We start from the raw sequence: 14,600 nt of genomic DNA on the forward strand, positions 1-14,600 counted from the left end.
TTTTTGATGCACTGCACAAGGAATATAACAAAACTATTTAAAATTTTTAAAAATTGCAAATTTATCATTTTTCGATTGACATTCCCAGACATCTTTAAAATTGAAGGGTCTTCCCAAATTTGACAGTTGATAGCGAACACATTTTTAAAGCTACATCTGACGAAATGGCTGCCATTGATTCAATTTGTTTTGCCAAACCACCATGGACGGGTATAGCTCGCTTCGCCTATTTTGCGGAGAAGCCCATTTCTGGATACGTCAACAAACAAAATTGTCGAATAAGGGACGATACCAATCCACATGGGATCCAAGAGCGCACAGTGGGGCAATAATTTTTTGGAAATAAATCTGAAATTTCTAAACGGCTAGTTCAATCGGTATAAAATTTGACATGAGCATAGCCAAGAAGTATTCGAGTTTAAGTTATTAAAATGTGTCCTGCAAATTATCCCACTATGGGGGCTCAAAATAGGGTACCTTCGACATGTACAATTTTTAAACAATTTCAAAGATTTTTATATTTTTGGAAAGTTCTATATATTGAAAAAGCATGTTTCCGAGTTATAGGCACTTCGAAATTGAAATTTTAAAATTTTGCCTAACCTTGGTCTACTTTTTTAAAAATATTGGACGTACTTTTGGAGTTAGACAACTATATTACTAATAATTTACAGAAGATTTCAGAGAAATATCAATTATGGATCCAAAAATAAACAATTTTCAATTAAAAAATTTAAAAAAAATAGTACAGTTTTGCTGTTTTTTTTTATTAAAAAAAAACTTTTATTAAGAACTTATAACCATTTTATATTTTTCTGTAAGGTATTATTAGGGAGAACATTTTGGTATAAAAACATTTTCTATTCTATTTTTCGTCCTTCGGAAATTGACTTATTTTTTATCAAAATTTCAACTTTGGGCCACATGTTCTAAAATCCCAAAGCTGGGATTTAAAAAAGGAAAGTAGCCTTGGAAACCCTGATATGTTCTCTATTTATCCCCAAGTATCTTCCCAGCCCCAAAGAAAACGTGGACCCTATGGAATAAATTGGAAAAAATACAATTTTTCGGATTTTCGCTCCAATTTTTAGGAATTGCGGGACTCCCTTTGGACAAGTTTTTTTACACTTTGGTAGTTAAAATGAAAAGTTTAGAAAACGTTGAAAATTTCATTGAGTTTTGTTAATAAATATATGCCCAATTCACAATTGATGTCGTAGTGTTGTAGCATTGTATGTCATAAATATTTTTCAAACAAATTGTTTGAAACAAAAACAAAACATTAATAAAAAAATTACGACATACAACGATACAACGATACAACGCTACAACACAAATTGTGAATTGGGCAATAGATTTTATTACATATTTATTGATTTTCTAAAACTAAAATTTGTATCAAAATTTAATAGAATTGCCAATATTAGGAGCAATTGTATCCACTTTTATTCATTTTTTTTGTTTAGACAAGTTAATTTTTGGTCTTACAAAAGAAATCTAAAGTCAATATCTCAATTAGATTCAAAAATATGCCTCTTTAAAACACCCTCCTCTAAAAATAGGAATAGAGTAGGAGAAAGAACGGAGCCTTGCGGTACCCCTAAATCTATCTTGAACTCGTTTGATGAGATCCTAACAACTCGTATAGTGCGATCTCTGAGAAATCTCGATATAAGTCGAGAAAAGTTAATACCGACATCAAAAGCAATAAGTTTTGATAAAAGTGCACCATGCCACACTCCATCGAACACCTTGGAAATATCTGGAGTCACCACTTTACATTCACCAAAACGGTGAAGGGAACGACACAATTTTTCCAATAGGAAGGCTAGCAAGTCCCTCGTAGAGCATCCTCTACGGAAGCCATACTGGCGGTCGTTAAGTAAATTGTTGGACTCCAAATATTTCATCGTATGGACTCCATACTTTCCATAACATTGGAAAGTACAGAACAAATTGGAGTTATATTAGCAACCTTGTAACAATACGCCGGAACGGTATGAAGAGCTAAAAAGGTTAGCTAATGGACAAGCTAACGTCGAAGAGAACTGCTTCAAGACCAGCGCTGGTATGTTACTTAGCCCATGAGACTTACTTACGTTAAGATCCGATAAAAAGTCGTCTATAAGTTGCGCGAATCGATAACTGGTTTTCAAAGTAAATTTTAATAAGTTGGTAGAGTGGTTCAAGCGTCAATCTATTCATGATGATTTGCCATAGTATATTGAGCATAAATTTCAAAAAGTTCGTTTAACAGTTGATCGTTTCATATGATCTGTCTAGCTTAAAAAACACTCTTTTTATAAAACATTCATATTATGAAACAAAAGATATACTATTGTATATTAATGTACAGTACAACAGAACTTATGTCCAAAACGATTTAGCTGCAAACAAAATTCGCGATATATGAATACTATCGAAATTGGTGTGAAATGAATATTTTTATTTTGACTGGCGTAAATATGGGTGTGTAATAGGGCGGGCATTCTACGGAAAATTCTAAGAAATTGTCCCCAAGAAACCATAGGTCTAAAATCAAATCCTATTTTGCGCATTTCGTCTTTTATCCAATGATATTTCAGTACATATTTTTTTTAATAGTTTTTTATTGGATAAAAGACGAAATGCGCAAGATAGGATTTGATTTTATAAATATGGTTTCTTGACGAAACTTTCTTAGTATTTTCCGTACATTGCGATTCTGCCATACGATTTTTTACTTTTTGATCGTCCATACAAATCGACCCGACCTAGTGTGTAAGATACAAAATGGTTACTTTTGATTTTGCACAAATATATGAAATCAGTCTACAAGTACATGGAAATTATCCTTTTATTTAAATATATTCTATAAAGTTATACTTAATACATATAAGAAATGTGTAGAGTACTTTAGAAAAACAATACTCCACTTTGTAATTTATTACTCTTCGACTGACTCTGAAAACCAACAAAAATTTATGCAAATTAATTGTTCTTATAATTTTTAAAGGAAATATTAAAAGTACATAATTCTTAAAACACACTCTATCATTAAAGTTAACAAAATATTTACACACAAACTCATCCATAGCCAAAGCAAACAAAAAACCAATAATTGCCTTAAAGCCAAGTCAAAATAGTTGGTTTCTGTCAACGACTCTAACCATGACATATAAAACAGAGCAACAACAACAAGAATAATAAGCACCATTCGAAAAGAAAGAAAAAAATGTTAGTCTTCATTGCAGATAAGAGCATTAACAACAACTTTGCAAAACTAATTAAGCCAACTTAAGAACATCAATGCGTATAAACATTAAAAAACATCCACAAGAACGGACCGAAAAAAAAACAACAAGAAACCAAGAATGTTGAAGCAAAAAAGACCATGAACTATTGGCAAGTGAATGGGGCTGGAAGCGTTTTTGTGCATATTTTTTTCAAAGTAAGTAATTATGGTTTGGTAACCATAGAATATTCTGAAAATAAACTTTCAATAAATGCACTTTTTTGTTTTAATTTTATTTATTATTCTTACTGGCTCTTAGTTATTTAAGATGGTAGTAACGCTTAATAGTAGGGAAGTGCATTTAAGGATTTAATTTCTAATACGAATTACAAAAGCTTAATAAAAGGTTTATACTTGCCTACGAGAATAAGGTATACGTTAGCCCACGCTTTGCTAATGTCTCATCTAAACTACTGCATTGAGGTCTACTCTGGTACCAATTCGCACATCCTGGACAGAATCTTTCGTGTTGTGAAGAGAATTGTGCGGTTTGTTTATTGTATTGGATATCATGAACACATATCTCATGCTATTATCAAATTTCTATCTTGTTCTTTCAGACAGTATGTAAAATTACGAAATTTAATATATTTCTACAAGATTATCAAATATGGTATTCCAAACTATCTTCTTGGACGATTTATGTTTTCAAGATCTACTAGAAATCCACAACTTATTATACCACTTATAACATGTTCTGTTTTTGAACGATCGTTTCTTATAAGATCTGCAAGATACTGGAATATTTTACCAAATAATTTACGAGTGTTTTCTTTTTCATGTAGGTTATTTAGAAAACGTCTTCTTGACCTTTTTCCCAATATGGCCAATTAATAAATGTATAATTTTTAGCTCACTAAATATTTACGCAAATGGTGTGCCTCCACTGATAGGGAGTCTTGAAACAAATTTTATACGTCATATCAAAGAATCAAGGGTGTACATTTCAATTTCAATTCGAATAAATTTAATCTAACTTATTAATTTTTATTTAAGTTTTGTTTAACAAATACTTTTGGCTTATTTAAATTGTTTATTAAAAAATATATTGTTAAAATAATATTCATGTAATACAATGTTAAAATAATATTATGGAAATAGATGTAATACGTTTTTGGCCTTGAAGGCTTTTTGTATTACAAACAAAAATGAAAAATGAAAAAAGTACCAGATATTATAAAAATTCAGGTAAATTGCTTAACCATCTTGGCATATTCCTACTCGAAAAAGTTTTCTGAATTTGAAGACATCAATTTCCCCTCAAGCCACAAACAACCCTACTAAAAACAATTTATCTCAAAAACATAAGTTGAAATAACATGAAAAGTTTATGGCAACTTCTGGTCAATTTTACTAAATACTCTTCTTATTACTATTTGTTGTTCGGCAAGAACATAAATAAACATTGAAATTTGTGCCCAAAATTACTTTTTATGTGAAAAGACCAATTACAAGAGAAATACTTTATAAAAAATATGTGAGCCACAATGCCAAAAATTACAAGAATGAAAACTTATTCTTAACAAATATTGTGAATTGTTTTTTATGTGACAATTTAAAGGCCACTGCTGTAATGTTGAACTGTCTGGAAATGTTAATGGTTTTAAGAGCAACCTCTGTAATATATAGGATGTCTTTTTAGAGGCGGAGAACTTAAACTTTTCTACTACAAACGACTTATATAACGCTAATATGTATGTGAAAGATTGATCTTTTAGTCTTATGTCTTCAAATATTTTAATGTACTATTAGATTTTGCGTATGAGTAATTTTGAATTAACAAAATAATTAAATATTACTCATACGTACATACACGCAGAGAAAAAATATAATTGGGCATGGTTACTGTATCCATTTATATAGTGTTACAAGTTTTTTAACTATATTATAGTCACAGTAACCATTTACATGATTGTGGTAACCATAATATGGTTAACTTATGATTCACATGATTGTCTCAACCATATATATGGTTACAGTAAACAAGTATATGTTTGTGACAACCATATTTATGATGAATAATTTTATCATAATATGTTGTTCTCAGATTATGATAAACCTTAAGCCGAGAGCACCATAATATGATAAGTCCTTCATCATATAAATGGTTGTCACAAACATATATATGTTTACTGTAACCATATATATGGTTGAGACAATCATATGAATCGTAAGTTAACCATATTATGGTTACCACAATCATGTAAATTATTACTGTGACTATAATATAGTTAAAAAACTTGTAACAATATTGAAATGGTTACAGTAACCATGCCCAACTATATTTTTTCTCTGCGTGTACATATCAGTTTTTTACATTGGTATGTTTGCAACTTAAATTTATTATGATTTATATGGGAGATTTCATGTCAAGTTAAACAACTTTTGAAACTTATGTCTTCCGATCGGAATGAAATTTGCAACAAGTCCTATTCAGACACAAATTTTCAATAAGATCGTTGAAGAACTCCCTGAGTTAGATGCGGTCAAAAAAGAGTGATGCGAATTGGAAATCTATCAAAATAAATGTTTTGTAACTCAAAACATAAAATTGTTTACTTTTTTGGTCAAAAGAAAGCAAATCCCACAAAGCGGCCAAAAAGCTCTTAACCCTTTAACCCACAAATGTGCCTTAAGGCATGCATTACAAAACACCAATTATCTGTGAAAGTAATTTTTTTTTTAAATTTAACTGTGACTTTAGTTAGAGATTTGTTAACATTTCCCTCGAAGTTCGAAATGCAGACTGACCTTTAGTTGTTGTTCCTTCAGCTGTTTTGTGAGTGTTGTCATAATTTTAGCACGTGAAATTTAAAAAAAATATCAAAGTTTTACTAACTTTTAGTCTCCCGATCTATTCGAAATATTTTTTATTAATTCTTTTAAATTGGTTTTTCAATAAAATCGTATCATAATTATTGTTTTTTACACCTAATCCGGCAACAATGCACTGATGCACTCTTCACCTTTTTGCACCTGGTTCCTAAACTTAATTAGCAAATTAGTTTCTGATGGCTGTTCTGTTTTATTGAGTTTTATTTTTTTAGCTTTTTAAAGTTTGCAGGCTAAAGGAATAAAAGCTTTCTTTTGAGAAAAAAAAAATTAAAAAGAAGGGCCCATTTTGAAAAAAAAGTCAAAAAAGTTTTTGATTTAGGGAAAAAAATGTAAAATTTTTTTTATTTTTTTGAGAAACATTTGGATGAGAAAAAACACATATTTGGCCAAAATGTCAAATTTTGACCGCCTCTTACTCAGAGACTTCTTGACCAATCTAGTTGACAAATTGTGTCTGAATTACTATCCATCCCGGAAGACGTAGATTTCAAAAGTTGGTTCACTTGACTTGAAATCCCCCATATGTGTGTTATATTTGTATCGATCACAACAGTGCCAAAATCATTACTATTTCTAAATATTCTAAAACTATACTTTTTTCTTCCATTTTAATACATTTAATCAAAAAATACAAGAACTATTTCATTAACACAAACGAACTTCTAAAACAATAACAAGAACAACTGTTTAACATCTGCCTTTCTAACACTTTGATAAAATTTAGGGCGAAACATGTAGCATATTTTGGTTTTATCAAAATAATCAAATTCAAAACTCAAAATTCAATAGAAAATATCAAGAAATTTTGTTTTTGAGCAAATGAATACTTGATTTATGTGCTGTTTTTCTATAGCGAACGAGTACTTTGAGTGGAAATTTAACATGTGTTTTGTTATTGTAACAAAAACAAAATACATGTAAAACGTCCACTCAAAACGCTCATTCGCTATAGAAAAACAGCACATTAATTATGAAATAATTGAAACCAGTTCAATATGGGATAAATGTTTGAATTGAAATATAATTTTTTCTATGTATGAGTTATTTTTAATAAATAAAATAATTAAATATTACTCATACGCACATATCAGTTTTTTATATTGGTATGTTTTAAACTTAAAGTTATTGTCCATTGAAAATCATTAATGAGCATTATATCGCAGGATGTCTGAAACACATTTTTACTAAAACATTTGGTGAACAAATAATTTAAAGACACTGATCTGTTATATTCTTTGGGAATATGTAAACTCCCAGGCCTATGCAGATAAAAAAGAGACGAACGAGCGCTTGGAAGCGATGACTCTTTGCATTTTGAACAAATAAAATACATATGTGCATTTTTATTTGTTCGAGGAACTAAATAAAACACAACGACTTCGTTGCTATTTTTCACTGGCATATGATCTCCTACTTTTAAAATTTTTTCTTTTCTATTTTTGACCTAGTGCATTTTGTTGTAGATACCCTTCTGATTTTTGTCTCAGCTCTGCCTTAGGGAATGAGCTGTTCTGCAATGGGAACGTAAAATTTATTGAATTGAGATTTTTTGTGGATATTTTCTGATAAAGAATATAAGCATTTACTACAGCTGCCGTTAAGAGCTTTAAAAAAACCTTGCACTATAATTTTGTCAATTTTCTGTTCTATTCACACATGGAATCCAATCATTGTATTGTAAGGTTTTTTCGTGAAATCGAAAGTTATTGATTTAATATTCGATTTAGAATTGAATTCCTTATCGATTAAACAAAAAATTACATTAGTTTTCATAAGTCAAATGTACCTTTTTGTCGTTTTCAAAATTGATTCCGGCAATGATTGGATTTTATGACAACACCTATAGATTTTAATTTTATGATTAGATATATCAACTCCTCCCATGCTCTGATTATAGAAAACTAAGGCTTCAGGACAGTTGACAACAATCATAGAGCCATCGTAAGATTGTCAACAGTTGCTCATAATAATAACTTCACTTGGGTCCTGTCATTTCGCTACTACTCGTATTAAATCGGCTTCTCAAAATCGAAATTTACTTTCTCCTTACCGTAAACGAACACTTATGATTGTCGAGTTTTTTCTAGTTTATATGAAGTAAAAAAAGCGATCGAAAACCAAAACAGTGCACTATAGGTTAAATGACTACTTTTTCTGTGCTAAATTAAGAACGACTACAAAATCATGACATTCAAACCAAAACCTTAAAGAATTTCGAAAGTAAGAATAATTGTATTAAAAAATGGAATTTAATCCACTAACGACCAAAAATTAACCCATTTACAATCCTTAATGCAAACTTAATACATTAACTTATTTTAATTATACTAAAACTTTTAGTAATTGCTTAAATCTAATTCATTTTGTAAATTTAAATCAAAAAGGTCCTCTTCGCTTTCATTGATTCCATTGTCTTGGTGGCTAAAGTGAAACTCTTCCATGGGTTCACTGCAACATAACAGTTGAATTACTTCTGGTAGAAGTGTGGAACGTTTCCGGTTTTGTAAGCACCTATCTAAAAATTATGTGGAATTTAATAGATCTGAGGTACAGCTAAATATTAATATTAATTCGGAGCTTAAAAAATATGTCTTCTCCGCTTCCATTACAGCATCTCAAAAATTTTTCAACGATATGAAGTAAAACAGATTGCAAAGAAACTTTGGCAGTGTTTGGATTACAAACACTTTTGCACAATTAAGTAACGACTCTCTTCCCTAAAGTTCCAGATGATGCTGGGCAGTCATCTTTGCCGGCGTAAATGTTGAAGTCGTAGGTATATCCACTTTTGGAATCATACCTTCTCCAAATTTTAATGCCACCTTTAATTGGCTTCAATGAAAGACACTGCTTTAGAGAAGACTGGCCATTAAATTTAGGCATGGATTCATCAATGATCTGATGCATTTGATGAATCTTTGACATAAGTGTAGTTCAAACAATTGACAACTTCCTCCATGTAATAACGCTTATATGTTTTCATTTCCCATGGATTCATTTTGGGACCAGAAATCTCTGGAAGTTTATTATATCCCAATATAAGCGAAATGCCTAACAAAACTATAATTTCTGATGTTGGCTCACTCGTTCATTTGTGCAAAAATAAACAACGATTCTGGAAAGAGACATTTAAAGAATTGAAGCTCAGTTGAATTTCTTGTATTTGGATCTAACAGAATGACCTCAATCTATTCAGTAATGGAAAATATAGGAAAAACAAATTCGAAAATTCTCCCCATACAACGGTACAATTGGAAATTTCATTGCACGTCACTGTTGAATTATTATCATCATCTAAATCTTCATCAGATTCTCCAGAAGGTTCTTCTATTTCATCTTCGGAGTCAGGAATACATTAGGAATCAGAAGCACTAAATTCATTGAGATCAGAGTCGCTGGTATTTATTATCCCAAAGATTTAATCTTCCTTCAGACGTACATCAGATTATTTTCTATTCATTATGAAAATTATTAACCACCGAAATTGCTTTTACGGTTTAATTTCGGAAATGAACACCAATGGCCCATTATATCCGGTTTATGTTGATTTAACCAGTGGTATCAGTTATCCTAAATTCAAATATCCCTACTTACATTATTTACACAAAATAACTTTCAGAAGAAGGAAAAAAATTAAGCATCCAACCGAGGTTTTTGTCAACCAATTGCAATTAAAAACAAGTAAGAAAGTATGGTCGGTCAAGCCCGAACATATAATACCCTACACTAACTAAAAGACCAAAAACATTGTTCTTTTAAAATTTCAATAATTTATATTTTTGAGTGGGACTTATATGGGAGCTATGACCAATTATGGACCGATCACCATGAAATTGGGTCTTGTAATTTATGTCTATATGGAAGTTAACTATGTTGTATTTTGTGTGTATACCGACATTTTTAAGTGATTTATGCACGTTAAAGTGATTTTCGGAAGCGGGTCCATATGGAAGCTATGACTAATTATTTACCGATCGTAACACAATTTGGTGACTTGAATTTTGTGTATATAAAACTTATTTGGATCGCAATTTGTGGAGATACATTTATAAATTAAGTCCTATTTCGGAAGGACATTTAAATAATGGACCGATTTCAGACAGTTTCAACAGGCTTGGTCCTTAGTACGAATAAATAATATGTACCAAATTTGATCCAAATATCTTCAAAATTGCGACCTGTACTCTGCGCACAAGGTTGACACGGACAGCCAGCCCGCCAGACAGATGGACGGACATCGTTTAATCGACTTATAAAGTGATCCTAAGTCGATCGGTATACTTTAAGGTGGGTGTTAGGCTAATATTTTTGGGTGTTATAAACATCTGCACAAACGCATTATACCCTCCCCACTATGGTGGTGTACGGTATAACAACGTGCTGATTGAACGTTCCCAAATCAGCTGATAATACACAAAAAAACTTAAAGCTGTAAATGGGACATTATATTATTAAAATATATAGTAAATTGTATTTTTGAAAGTTTTTTAAACTTCGCCTGGGATGCATGATCCATGTTTGTATTATAATATTGACCCTTTATTGACTCAAAACAACCTCAAATTATGGTCATGTTTTATTTTTACAAAATTTAGAAATTATTCATTTAAAAATTAATTACTGAACATTTATTACAATGCCTGTATTTATATATTTTTAATTTTAAAATAAACCTTTACCAAATCTACACAATTGTTTAAAATACTTAAATCTATTGATGACATTTGTAATTGCTTATAAGTTTAATTCTAAGTGTCTTTGAAAATTATTCAAGTGTATAATAAAATAAACTCGATAAATAAGTAAATAAATTATATTTTCAATTAAATTTGATTAAGTACCTGCATATAATTGAAAACATTTACAACAAAAGCAGCATTAAACAAAGTGTTTAAGTTTGCTAAATAAAATTTTCCATTTAAAAATGGAAATTTTACCTTTCTGTGCATTACCCGATCATATAAATTAAGATTTAAGAGAAATAGAGAATTTTATTTATGGAACATTGCACTTCATTAAACAGTAAATTTATCTTTTATTTTCTATAGTTTAGTTAAAGAAGTTTTCTAGTTTTTGCAAATTATTACTACGTTTTCCATTTGCTAATACCCATAGCAAGTTTATATATTTTATAAATGTATTCAAAGTTATTCAGTAAAATATTGAGTTATTTTCAAAATACTTTGCTGGCATCTGTGTGTAGGTTCGTTTGTGTGTGTGTGTATATGGGTAAATCATTGGTTGTGGATGTATGCTGTGGGTTTTCATTGTGTTTGTGGCCATAGAGATTTATCTACGTTTCTTAATTTTTGGAAAATTCTTTGCAAATGCAATTTAATGCAAATCCACAGAAACCAAGAAAATCGAGTTAAACTAAGAAGAACAAAATTAAAAGGATTTATTTGGTAGATTCTTTTAATTGTAATGAATTAATTAAAAAACTTCTTTTATTCGTTTATTAGGATGTAATTGATTTTCATCAGTTGGTTTTAATTTTTTTTTTCTTTAGATTTCATTATATTTTTTGTTTTGGTTTTTTTTCTTTGGCATTTTAATATTGAATTTAAAGTGGTTTATTGCAGCCAACCGGAAGTTTTCATCAATCTTTATAGATTTGGCAATTTATCTCAATTAAGTTTGAAACAGTATTTTTTGGAATTTATTATAAATTATGGAGATGTAGATTAGATTGTAAGTACTTAGATGGATTAGGTGAATATTTGTGTGTATTTTAGGGTAATGGGAAGTGGTTGTTTGCAAAAGAAAAGTTTAATAGTTAAAATCATTAAGGTAGTGCTGGGAGAATTTTTGGTTTAGGGTATAAAAAGTGACACTCGTCCACGAATATAGTTTTAGTTATTCCTTTTTTAAAATATATCAAAGTTTTCCAGGCTCTTGTTTAAAAATAAAAACTCAAAAATTACTCAATACGTTTCTTTATCTACCATCTGCTTTTATTTGCTTGTTCAGTCGTTCATTAAAGTTATATTCTATTTTATTTATTCCCCTCGATTCCCCATGAAATTCTTTTATCGTTGATTTTATAGTTAATTCTTTGTTTAGCTAACTTTTAATTTGCTACTCTCTTCACTAGTTATATACTCAAACATACATATATTTTCCTTTATTTTTATTTTTATTATTATTTTCTGTTTTAATTTCTATTTTAGTAAAACCACAAAATAGCAAACATAATGAATACAACTTTGTTGCACTTTTTCCCAGAGTTAACAAATATTACTTTAGTTTCTTTCTTGTTCATCTCTACAATAGCTCTGCTTTTTAAGAGCAACTCTTGACTTCCTTCGTTCAAATCTTCAAGATTTCTTCAGTGCATTTTGTACATCAAGAAGCAAACTGGGAGGTAGAGTGATAAGAAACGAAATAATATTAAAGTCTCTAATCACTTCTAATAAGAGCAAAAAAAAATACTGAAATGAGTGAAAGAAAGAAACTTGTGCAATATCACGAGGGGATTAAAACAATTGTTAGGAGCTAAAAGTAATATAAAATAAAATAGAAATAGCAATAGCAAAGTAACAAACATAAAAACTTCAGCAACAGCAGGGGAATTAACGAAGAAATGGACAAGTTTGTGTTCTTTAAAGCAGTAATATCTAGTAATAGATAAATACAGTCAGTGGCAGGAAAATAAATGAATTGCTTTCTGACAATATCTGTAAAACAAAAACAAATAATTTTACACAAATATAGCTGGCTCAGATATGAATATTAAAGTGATTTTTTTCAAATTTATAATTTTTCATAAAAGCAATATATTTTTTGTCATCAACTGTATATTTCACAATACAAACTCTAACACACTCATCCAATTCCTTCTAATAATATCTACTCTGCGCATAAGTTTATCCACTAGAATACAACGCTCAAAGCACATGGTTTTAAATTCACTTGTGCTTAGGACAAGTTAATAAAAATACCAAAACAACCAACAAATAAAGAAACAAACAAACAATCAGAAACATCAACAGTCGATGAAATTCTACAACAAAAAAAAATATATATAAAAGAAATTCCACTAAACAAAACAAACAGCTAGAAAAAGTAGCATTAGAGTTTGTTAAAATACAAAAGACTAACCAAGAAGTACTTTAACTATGTTCATTAGGTTGGCTCTTATTTTGCACTTTTGCAATTTTCAATGCTCCCAACATATAAAATGTTTTCCGCCATCTAAAAATCAAATGCTCCAATTTTATTCAAAGTTTCGAGTTTTTCTCTAAGGCAATTGCTAACCGATTTTCGACAGTATAATTTCAGAACTTTGAAATCATTAGTGCAAAATTTGATCAGAATTGCCGCTTAATTAACATATTTATGAATGGTCAAACATAATTCCAAAGGGACATTTGTATGGTGGCTAGGTGAAATAATGGATCGATATTGCATTTTGAATACCAAACAAACTATATCAATAGACAGTATTTGTGTTTGAATTTCAGCAAGATAGCTCCTTTCTTTGGAGCCCTATCGTGTTTTAAATAAACCGATGGACGGACATAGTTAGATCTCATGAGAACCAAGGATATATACACTTATTGGTTCTACGAAATTTATAATCGGAACTGAACATTTCTAATACAATGTGAAAATTTCAGATTCAATAAAAAATTGTAAACTTTAAAATCATATATTTCAAAACAAAATTGTAAATTCGTCAATATCATTACGAAATTGTCAATTTCAATACTAAATTTTCAATTTCAATACGAATTTTCAGTTTCAATTTAAATTGTAAATTTCAATGCAAAATTATAAATTTCCACACTAATTTTCAATTTCAATACGAAATTGTAAATTTCAATACAAAATTGTAAATTTCAATACAAAATTGTAAATTTCAATGCAAAATTGTAAATTTCAATGCGAAATTGTAAATTTCAATGCGAAATTGTAAATTTCAATGCGAAATTGTAAATTTCAATAGGAAATTGTAAATTTCAATTCAATACGAAATTGTAAAAAAAATTTTAAATCTCAATGCGAAATTTTTATTTTCAATGGAAAATGGTAAATTTCAATACAAAATAACAAATTTCTATGTGAAATTGTCAAGATCAATACAAAATTTTAATACAAAATTGTAAATTTCAATACAAAATGGAAAATTTCAATACGAAATTGTCAGTTTTAATACAAAATTGTAAATTTCAATACGAAATTGTAAATTTCAATTCAATACGAAATTGTAAATTTCAATTCAATACGAAATTGTAAATTTCAATTCAAAATTGTCAATTGAATATGAAATTTTAAATATCAATGGAAATTTCAATATGAAATTGTAAATTTCAATTCAATACGAAATTGTAAATTTCAATTCAATACAAAATTGTAAATTTCAATTCAAAATTGTCAATTGATTACGAAATTTTAAATATCAGTGGAAAATTGTAATCGCAAATTGTCAATTTCAATACGGAATTGTAAATTTCAATGCAAAATTGAAAATTTCAATACAAAATTGTCA

This window comes from Calliphora vicina, chromosome 2 (assembly GCF_958450345.1).
Source record: "Calliphora vicina chromosome 2, idCalVici1.1, whole genome shotgun sequence".
Taxonomy (NCBI): domain Eukaryota; kingdom Metazoa; phylum Arthropoda; class Insecta; order Diptera; family Calliphoridae; genus Calliphora; species Calliphora vicina.